Genomic DNA, 10,060 nt, shown 5'->3' on the forward strand with positions numbered 1-10,060 from the left:
TGGAAGTAGGGGCTCAGCGGGAGCAGCCAGTTGGCCTATCCGGCCACATGTCACTGTCCCCCGGCCAGACTTGGCGGCAAGTCCCGGGGAGGAACAAGCCCATGGAAGTAGGAGCTCCGACTTCCAAAGTGATGACGTCAGCGGGAGCAGCCGCTCGGCCGTATCCGGCGGCATGTCACTGTTCCCCGGCCAGACTTGGCGGCAAGTCCCGGGGACGAACAAGCCCATGGAAGTAGGGGCTCAGCGGGAGCAGCCAGTTGGCCTATCCGGCCACATGTCACTGTCCCCCGGCCAGACTTGGCGGCAAGTCCCGGGGAGGAACAAGCCCATGGAAGTAGGAGCTCCGACTTCCAAAGTGATGACGTCAGCGGGAGCAGCCGCTCGGCCGTATCCGGCGGCATGTCACTGTTCCCCGGCCAGACTTGGCGGCAAGTCCCGGGGACGAACAAGCCCATGGAAGTAGGGGCTCAGCGGGAGCAGCCAGTTGGCCTATCCGGCCACATGTCACTGTCCCCCGGCCAGACTTGGCGGCAAGTCCCGGGGAGGAACAAGCCCATGGAAGTAGGAGCTCCTACTTCCAAAGTGATGACGTCAGCGGGAGCAGCCGCTCGGCCGTATCCGGAAGCATGTCACTGTTCCCCGGCCAGACTTGGCGGCAAGTCCCGGGGACGAACAAGCCCATGGAAGTAGGGGCTCAGCGGGAGCAGCCAGTTGGCCTATCCGGCCACATGTCACTGTCCCCCGGCCAGACTTGGCGGCAAGTCCCGGGGAGGAACAAGCCCATGGAAGTAGGAGCTCCTACTTCCAAAGCGATGACGTCAGCGGGAGCAGCCGCTCGGCCGTATCCGGCCGCATGTCACTGTTCCCCGGCCAGACTTGGCTGTAGGTCCCGGAGAGGAATAATGCCCATGGAAGTAAGAGCTCCTACCTCCAAAGGGGCAAGTCAGCGGGAGAAGCCACTTGGCCTATCCGGCCACATGTCACTGTCCCCCGGCCAAGCTTGGCTGTAGGTCCCGGGGAGGAATAATGCCCATGGAAGTAGGAGCTCCTACTTCCAAAGGGGCAAGTCAGCGGAAGAAGCCACTAGTTCTATCCGGCCAAGAGTCACTGTTCCCCGGCCTTACTTGGCAGTAGGTCCCGGGGAGGAATAATGCCCATGGAAGTAGGAGCTCCTACTTCCAAAGGGGCAAGTCAGCGGGAGAAGCCACTTGGCCTATCCGGCCAAGAGTCACTGTTCCCCGGCCACTCTTGGCAGTAGGTCCCGGGGAGGAATAATGCCCATGGAAGTAGGAGCTCCTACTTCCAAAGGGGCAAGTCAGCGGGAGAAGCCACTTGGCCTATCCGGCCAAGACACACTGTTCCCCGGCCACACTTGGCAATAGGTCCCGGGGAGGAATAATGCCCATGGAAGTAGGAGCTCCTACTTCCAAAGGGGCAAGTCAGCGGGAGAAGCCACTAGTTCTATCCGGCCAAGAGTCACTGTTCCCCGGCTACACTTGGCAGTAGGTCCCGGGGAGGAATAATGCCCATGGAAGTAGGAGCTACTACCTCCAAAGGGTGAAGACACTTGGCTCTAAGTCCCCGAGAGGTATACTGCCCATGGGAGTAAGAGCTCCTACTTCCAAAGGGGCAAGTCAGCGGGAGAAGCCACTTGGCCTACCCGGCCAAGAGTCACTGTTCCCCGGCCACACTTGGCAGTAGGTCCCGGGGAGGAATAATGCCCATGGAAGTAGGAGCTCCTACTTCCAAAGGGGCAAGTCAGCGGGAGAAGCCACTTGGCCTACCCGGCCAAGAGTCACTGTTCCCCGGCCACACTTGGCAGTAGGTCCCGGGGAGGAATAATGCCCATGGAAGTAGGAGCTCCTACTTCCAAAGGGGCAAGTCAGCGGGAGAAGCCACTTGGCCTATCCGGCCACATGTCACTGTCCCCCGGCCACACTTGGCTGTAGGTCCCGGGGAGGAATAATGCCCATGGAAGTAGGAGCTCCTACTTCCAAAGGGGCAAGTCAGCGGAAGAAGCCACTAGTTCTATCCGGCCAAGAGTCACTGTTCCCCGGCCTTACTTGGCAGTAGGTCCCGGGGAGGAATAATGCCCATGGAAGTAGGAGCTCCTACTTCCAAAGGGGCAAGTCAGCGGGAGAAGCCACTTGGCCTATCCGGCCAAGAGTCACTGTTCCCCGGCCACACTTGGCAATAGGTCCCGGGGTGGAATAATGCCCATGGAAGTAGGAGCTCCTACTTCCAAAGGGGCAAGTCAGCGGGAGCAGCCACTTGGCCTATCCGGCCAAGTGTCACTGTTCCCCGGCCACACTTGGCTGTAGGTCCCGGAGAGGAATAATGCCCATGGAAGTAAGAGCTCCTACCTCCAAAGGGTGAAGACACTTGGCTCTAAGTCCCCGAGAGGTATACTGCCCATGGAAGTGAGAGCTCCTACTTCCAAAGGGGCAAGTCAGCGGGAGAAGCCACTTGGCCTATCCGGCCAAGAGTCACTGTCCCCCGGCCACACTTGGCAGTAGGTCCCGGGGAGGAATAATGCCCATGGAAGTAAGAGCTCCTACTTCCAAAGGGGCAAGTCAGCGGGAGAAGCCACTTGGCCTATCCGGCCACATGTCACTGTCCCCCGGCCACACTTGGCAGTAGGTCCCGGGGAGGAATAATGCCCATGGAAGTAAGAGCTCCTACTTCCAAAGGGGCAAGTCAGCGGGAGCAGCCACTTGGCCTATCCGGCCAAGAGTCACTGTTCCCCGGCCACACTTGGCAGTAGGTCCCGGGGAGGAATAATGCCCATGGAAGTAGGAGCTCCTACTTCCAAAGGGGCAAGTCAGCGGAAGAAGCCACTAGTTCTATCCGGCCAAGAGTCACTGTTCCCCGGCCTTACTTGGCAGTAGGTCCCGGGGAGGAATAATGCCCATGGAAGTAGGAGCTCCTACTTCCAAAGGGGCAAGTCAGCGGGAGAAGCCACTTGGCCTATCCGGCCAAGAGTCACTGTTCCCCGGCCACTCTTGGCAGTAGGTCCCGGGGAGGAATAATGCCCATGGAAGTAGGAGCTCCTACTTCCAAAGGGGCAAGTCAGCGGGAGAAGCCACTAGTTCTATCCGGCCAAGAGTCACTGTTCCCCGGCTACACTTGGCAGTAGGTCCCGGGGAGGAATAATGCCCATGGAAGTAGGAGCTACTACCTCCAAAGGGTGAAGACACTTGGCTCTAAGTCCCCGAGAGGTATACTGCCCATGGGAGTAAGAGCTCCTACTTCCAAAGGGGCAAGTCAGCGGGAGAAGCCACTTGGCCTACACGGCCAAGAGTCACTGTTCCCCGGCCACACTTGGCAGTAGGTCCCGGGGAGGAATAATGCCCATGGAAGTAGGAGCTCCTACTTCCAAAGGGGCAAGTCAGCGGGAGAAGCCACTTGGCCTACCCGGCCAAGAGTCACTGTTCCCCGGCCACACTTGGCAGTAGGTCCCGGGGAGGAATAATGCCCATGGAAGTAGGAGCTCCTACTTCCAAAGGGGCAAGTCAGCGGGAGAAGCCACTTGGCCTATCCGGCCACATGTCACTGTCCCCCGGCCACACTTGGCTGTAGGTCCCGGGGTGGAATAATGCCCATGGAAGTAGGAGCTCCTACTTCCAAAGGGGCAAGTCAGCGGGAGCAGCCACTTGGCCTATCCGGCCAAGTGTCACTGTTCCCCGGCCACACTTGGCTGTAGGTCCCGGAGAGGAATAATGCCCATGGAAGTAAGAGCTCCTACCTCCAAAGGGTGAAGACACTTGGCTCTAAGTCCCCGAGAGGTATACTGCCCATGGAAGTGAGAGCTCCTACTTCCAAAGGGGCAAGTCAGCGGGAGAAGCCACTTGGCCTATCCGGCCAAGAGTCACTGTTCCCCGGCCACACTTGGCAGTAGGTCCCGGGGAGGAATAATGCCCATGGAAGTAAGAGCTCCTACTTCCATAGGGGCAAGTCAGCGGAAGAAGCCACTTGGCCTATCCGGCCAAGAGTCACTGTTCCCCGGCCACACTTGGCAGTAGGTCCCGGGGAGGAATAATGCCCATGGAAGTAGGAGCTCCTACTTCCAAAGGGGCAAGTCAGCGGGAGAAGCCACTTGGCCTATCCGGCCACATGTCACTGTCCCCCGGCCACTCTTGGCAGTAGGTCCCGGGGAGGAATAATGCCCATGGAAGTAGGAGCTCCTACTTCCAAAGGGGCAAGTCAGCGGGAGAAGCCACTTGGCCTATCCGGCCACATGTCACTGTCCCCCGGCCACTCTTGGCAGTAGGTCCCGGGGAGGAATAATGCCCATGGAAGTAGGAGCTCCTACTTCCAAAGGGGCAAGTCAGCGGGAGAAGCCACTTGGCCTACCCAGGCAAGAGTCACTGTTCCCCGGCCACACTTGGCAGTAGGTCCCGGGGAGGAATAATGACCATGGAAGTAAGAGCTCCTACTTCCAAAGGGGCAAGTCAGCGGGAGAAGCCACTTGGCCTATCCGGCCAAGAGTCACTGTTCCCCGGCCACACTTGGCAGTAGGTCCCGGGGAGGAATAATGCCCGTGGAAGTAAGAGCTCCTACTTCCATAGGGGCAAGTCAGCGGGAGAAGCCACTTGGCCTATCCGGCCAAGAGTCACTGTTCCCCGGCTACACTTGGCAGTAGGTCCCGGGGAGGAATAATGACCATGGAAGTAAGAGCTCCTACTTCCAAAGGGGCAAGTCAGCGGGAGAAGCCACTTGGCCTATCCGGCCAAGAGTCACTGTTCCCCGGCCACACTTGGCAGTAGGTCCCGGGGAGGAATAATGCCCATGGAAGTAGGAGCTCCTACTTCCAAAGGGGCAAGTCAGCGGGAGAAGCCACTTGGCCTATCCGGCCACATGTCACTGTCCCCCGGCCACACTTGGCTGTAGGTCCCGGGGTGGAATAATGCCCATGGAAGTAGGAGCTCCTACTTCCAAAGGGGCAAGTCAGCGGGAGCAGCCACTTGGCCTACCCGGCCAAGTGTCACTGTTCCCCGGCCACACTTGGCTGTAGGTCCCGGAGAGGAATAATGCCCATGGAAGTAAGAGCTCCTACCTCCAAAGGGTGAAGACACTTGGCTCTAAGTCCCCGAGAGGTATACTGCCCATGGAAGTGAGAGCTCCTACTTCCAAAGGGGCAAGTCAGCGGGAGAAGCCACTTGGCCTATCCGGCCAAGAGTCACTGTTCCCCGGCCACACTTGGCAGTAGGTCCCGGGGAGGAATAATGCCCATGGAAGTAGGAGCTCCTACTTCCAAAGGGGCAAGTCAGCGGGAGAAGCCACTTGGCCTAACCGGCCAAGAGTCACTGTTCCCCGGCCACACTTGGCAGTAGGTCCCGGGGAGGAATAATGACCATGGAAGTAAGAGCTCCTACTTCCAAAGGGGCAAGTCAGCGGGAGAAGCCACTTGTCCTATCCGGCCAAGAGTCACTGTTCCCCGGCCACACTTGGCAGTAGGTCCCGGGGAGGAATAATGCCCGTGGAAGTAAGAGCTCCTACTTCCATAGGGGCAAGTCAGCGGGAGAAGCCACTTGGCCTATCCGGCCAAGAGTCACTGTTCCCCGGCTACACTTGGCAGTAGGTCCCTGGGAGGAATAATGACCATGGAAGTAAGAGCTCCTACTTCCAAAGGGGCAAGTCAGCGGGAGAAGCCACTTCGCCTACCCGGCCAAGTGTCACTGTCCCCCGGCCAGACTTGGCGGCAAGTCCCGGGGAGGAATAATGCCCATGGAAGTAGGAGCTACTACCTCCAAAGGGGCAAGTCAGCGGGAGAAGCCACTTGGCCTATCCGGCCAAGAGTCACTGTTCCCCGGCCACACTTGGCAGTAGGTCCTGGGGAGGAATAATGCCCATGGAAGTAGGAGCTCCTACTTCCAAAGGGGCAAGTCAGCGGGAGAAGCCACTAGTTCTATCCGGCCAAGAGTCACTGTTCCCCGGCCACACTTGGCAGTAGGTCCCGGGGAGGAATAATGCCCATGGAAGTAGGAGCTACTACCTCCAAAGGGTGAAGACACTTGGCTCTAAGTCCCCGAGAGGTATACTGCCCATGGGAGTAAGAGCTCCTACTTCCAAAGGGGCAAGTCAGCGGGAGAAGCCACTTGGCCTATCCGGCCAAGAGTCACTGTTCCCCGGCCACACTTGGCAGTAGGTCCCGGGGAGGAATAATGCCCATGGAAGTAGGAGCTCCTACTTCCAAAGGGGCAAGTCAGCGGGAGAAGCCACTTGGCCTATCCGGCCAAGAGTCACTGTTCCCCGGCCACACTTGGCAGTAGGTCCCGGGGAGGAATAATGCCCATGGAAGTAGGAGCTCCTACTTCCAAAGGGGCAAGTCAGCGGGAGAAGCCACTTGGCCTATCCGGCCACATGTCACTGTTCCCCGGCCACACTTGGCAGTAGGTCCCGGGGAGGAATAATGCCCATGGAAGTAGGAGCTCCTACTTCCAAAGGGGCAAGTCAGCGGGAGAAGCCACTAGTTCTATCCGGCCAAGAGTCACTGTTCCCCGGCCACACTTGGCAGTAGGTCCCGGGGAGGAATAATGCCCATGGAAGTAGGAGCTACTACCTCCAAAGGGTGAAGACACTTGGCTCTAAGTCCCCGAGAGGTACACTGCCCATGGGAGTAAGAGCTCCTACTTCCAAAGGGGCAAGTCAGCGGGAGAAGCCACTTGGCCTATCCGGCCAAGAGTCACTGTTCCCCGGCCACACTTGGCAGTAGGTCCCGGAGAGGAATAATGCCCATGGAAGTAGGAGCTCCTACTTCCAAAGGGGCAAGTCAGCGGGAGAAGCCACTTGGCCTATCCGGCCACATGTCACTGTCCCCCGGCCACACTTGGCAGTAGGTCCCGGGGAGGAATAATGACCATGGAAGTAAGAGCTCCTACTTCCAAAGGGGCAAGTCAGCGGGAGAAGCCACTTGGCCTATCCGGCAAAAAGTCACTGTTCCCCGGCCACACTTGGCAGTAGGTCCCGGGGAGGAATAATGCCCATGGAAGTAAGAGCTCCTACTTCCATAGGGGCAAGTCAGCGGGAGAAGCCACTTGGCCTATCCGGCCAAGAGTCACTGTTCCCCGGCCACACTTGGCAGTAGGTCCCGGGGAGGAATAATGACCATGGAAGTAAGAGCGCCTACTTCCAAAGGGGCAAGTCAGCGGGAGAAGCCACTTGGCCTATCCGGCCAAGAGTCACTGTTCCCCGGCCACACTTGGCAGTAGGTCCCGGGGAGGAATAATGCCCATGGAAGTAAGAGCTCCTACTTCCAAAGGGGCAAGTCAGCGGGAGGAGCCACTTGGCCTATCCGGCCAAGAGTCACTGTTCCCCGGCCACTCTTGGCTGTAGGTCCCGGGGAGGAATAATGCCCATGGAAGTAGGAGCTACTACCTCCAAAGGGGCAAGTCAGCGGGAGAAGCCACTTGGCCTATCCGGCCAAGAGTCACTGTTCCCCGGCCACACTTGGCAGTAGGTCCCGGGGAGGAATAATGCCCATGGAAGTAGGAGCTACTACCTCCAAAGGGTGAAGACACTTGGCTCTAAGTCCCCGAGAGGTATAATGCCCATGGAAGTAAGAGCTCCTACTTCCAAAGGGGCAAGTCAGCGGGAGAAGCCACTTGGCCTGTCCGGCCAAGAGTCACTGTTCCCCGGCCACACTTGGCTTTAGGTCCCGGGGAGGAATAATGCCCATGGAAGTAGGAGCTCCTACTTCCAAAGGGGCAAGTCAGCGGGAGAAGAGCCACTTGGCCTATCCGGCCAAGAGTCACTGTCCCCCGGCCACTCTTGGCTGTAGGTCCCGGGGAGGAATAATGCCCATGGAAGTAGGAGCTCCTACTTCCAAAGGGGCAAGTCAGCGGGAGAAGCCACTTGGCCTATCCGGCCAAGAGTCACTGTTCCCCGGCCACACTTGGCAGTAGGTCCCGGGGAGGAATAATGCCCATGGAAGTAAGAGCTCCTACTTCCATAGGGGCAAGTCAGCGGGAGAAGCCACTTGGCCTATCCGGCCAAGAGTCACTGTTCCCCGGCCACACTTGGCAGTAGGTCCCGGGGAGGAATAATGCCCATGGAAGTAGGAGCTCCTACCTCCAAAGGGTGAAGACACTTGGCTCTAAGTCCCCGAGAGGTATAATGCCCATGGAAGTAAGAGCTCCTACTTCCAAAGGGGCAAGTCAGCGGGAGAAGCCACTTGGCCTATCCGGCCAAGAGTCACTGTTCCCCAGCCACACTTGGCAGTAGGTTCCGGGGGAGGAATAATGCCCATGGAAGTAGGAGCTACTACCTCCAAAGGGTGAAGACACTTGGCTCTAAGTCCCCGAGAGGTATAGTGCCCATGGAAGTAAGAGCTCCTACTTCCAAAGGGGCAAGTCAGCGGGAGAAGCCACTTGGCCTATCCGGCCAAGAGTCACTGTTCCCCGGCCACACTTGGCAGTAGGTCCCGGGGAGGAATAATGCCCATGGAAGTAAGAGCTCCTACTTCCAAAGGGGCAAGTCAGCAGGAGAAGCCACTTGGCCTACCCGGCCAAGAGTCACTGTTCCCCGGCCACACTTGGCTGTAGGTCCCGGGGAGGAATAATGCCCATGGAAGAAAGAGCTCCTACTTCCAAAGGGGCAAGTCAGCGGGAGAAACCACTTGGCCTATCCGGCCAAGAGTCACTGTTCCCCGGCCACACTTGGCAGTAGGTCCCGGGGAGGAATAATGCCCATGGAAGTAGGAGCTCCTACTTCCAAAGGGTCAAGTCAGCGGGAGAAGCCACTAGTTCTATCCGGCCAAGAGTCACTGTTCCCCGGCCACACTTGGCAGTAGGTCCCGGGGAGGAATAATGCCCATGGAAGTAAGAGCTCCTACTTCCAAAGGGGCAAGTCAGCGGGAGAAGCCACTTGGCCTATCCGGCCACATGTCACTGTCCCCCGGCCACACTTGGCAGTAGGTCCCGGGGAGGAATAATGCCCATGGAAGTAAGAGCTCCTACTTCCAAAGGGGCAAGTCAGCGGGAGCAGCCACTTGGCCTATCCGGCCAAGAGTCACTGTTCCCCGGCCACACTTGGCAGTAGGTCCCGGGGAGGAATAATGCCCATGGAAGTAGGAGCTCCTACTTCCAAAGGGGCAAGTCAGCGGGAGCAGCCACTTGGCCTATCCGTCCAAGAGTCACTGTTCCCCGGCCACACTTGGCTGTAGGTCCCGGGGAGGAATAATGCCCATGGAAGTAAGAGCTCCTACTTCCAAAGGGGCAAGTCAGCGGGAGAAGCCACTTGGCCTATCCGGCCACATGTCACTGTCCCCCGGCCACACTTGGCAGTAGGTCCCGGGGAGGAATAATGCCCATGGAAGTAGGAGCTACTACCTCCAAAGGGTGAAGACACTTGGCTCTAAGTCCCCGAGAGGTATAGTGCCCATGGAAGTAAGAGCTCCTACTTCCAAAGGGGCAAGTCAGCGGGAGAAGCCACTTGGCCTACCCGGCCAAGAGTCACTGTTCCCCGGCCACACTTGGCAGTAGGTCCCGGGGAGGAATAATGCCCATGGAAGTAAGAGCTCCTACTTCCAAAGGGGCAAGTCAGCGGGAGAAGCCACTTCGCCTACCCGGCCAAGTGTCACTGTCCCCCGGCCAGACTTGGCTGCAAGTCCCGGGGAGGAATAATGCCCATGGAAGTAGGAGCTACTACCTCCAAAGGGGCAAGTCAGCGGGAGAAGCCACTTGGCCTATCCGGCCAAGAGTCACTGTTCCCCGGCCACACTTGGCAGTATGTCCCGGGGAGGAATAATGCCCATGGAAGTAGGAGCTACTGCCTCCAAAGGGTGAAGACACTTGGCTCTAAGTCCCCGAGAGGTATACTGCCCATGGAAGTAAGAGCTCCTACTTCCAAAGGGGCAAGTCAGCGGGAGAAGCCACTTGGCCTATCCGGCCAAGAGTCACTGTTCCCCGGCCACACTTGGCAGGAGGTCCCGGGGAGGAATAATGCCCATGGAAGTAGGAGCTCCTACTTCCAAAGGGTCAAGTCAGCGGGAGAAGCCACTTGGCCTATCCGGCCAAGAGTCACTGTTCCCCGTCCACACTTGGCAGTAGGTCCCGGGGAG

This window comes from Engystomops pustulosus, chromosome 8, assembly GCF_040894005.1.
Source record: "Engystomops pustulosus chromosome 8, aEngPut4.maternal, whole genome shotgun sequence".
Classification (NCBI taxonomy): domain Eukaryota; kingdom Metazoa; phylum Chordata; class Amphibia; order Anura; family Leptodactylidae; genus Engystomops; species Engystomops pustulosus.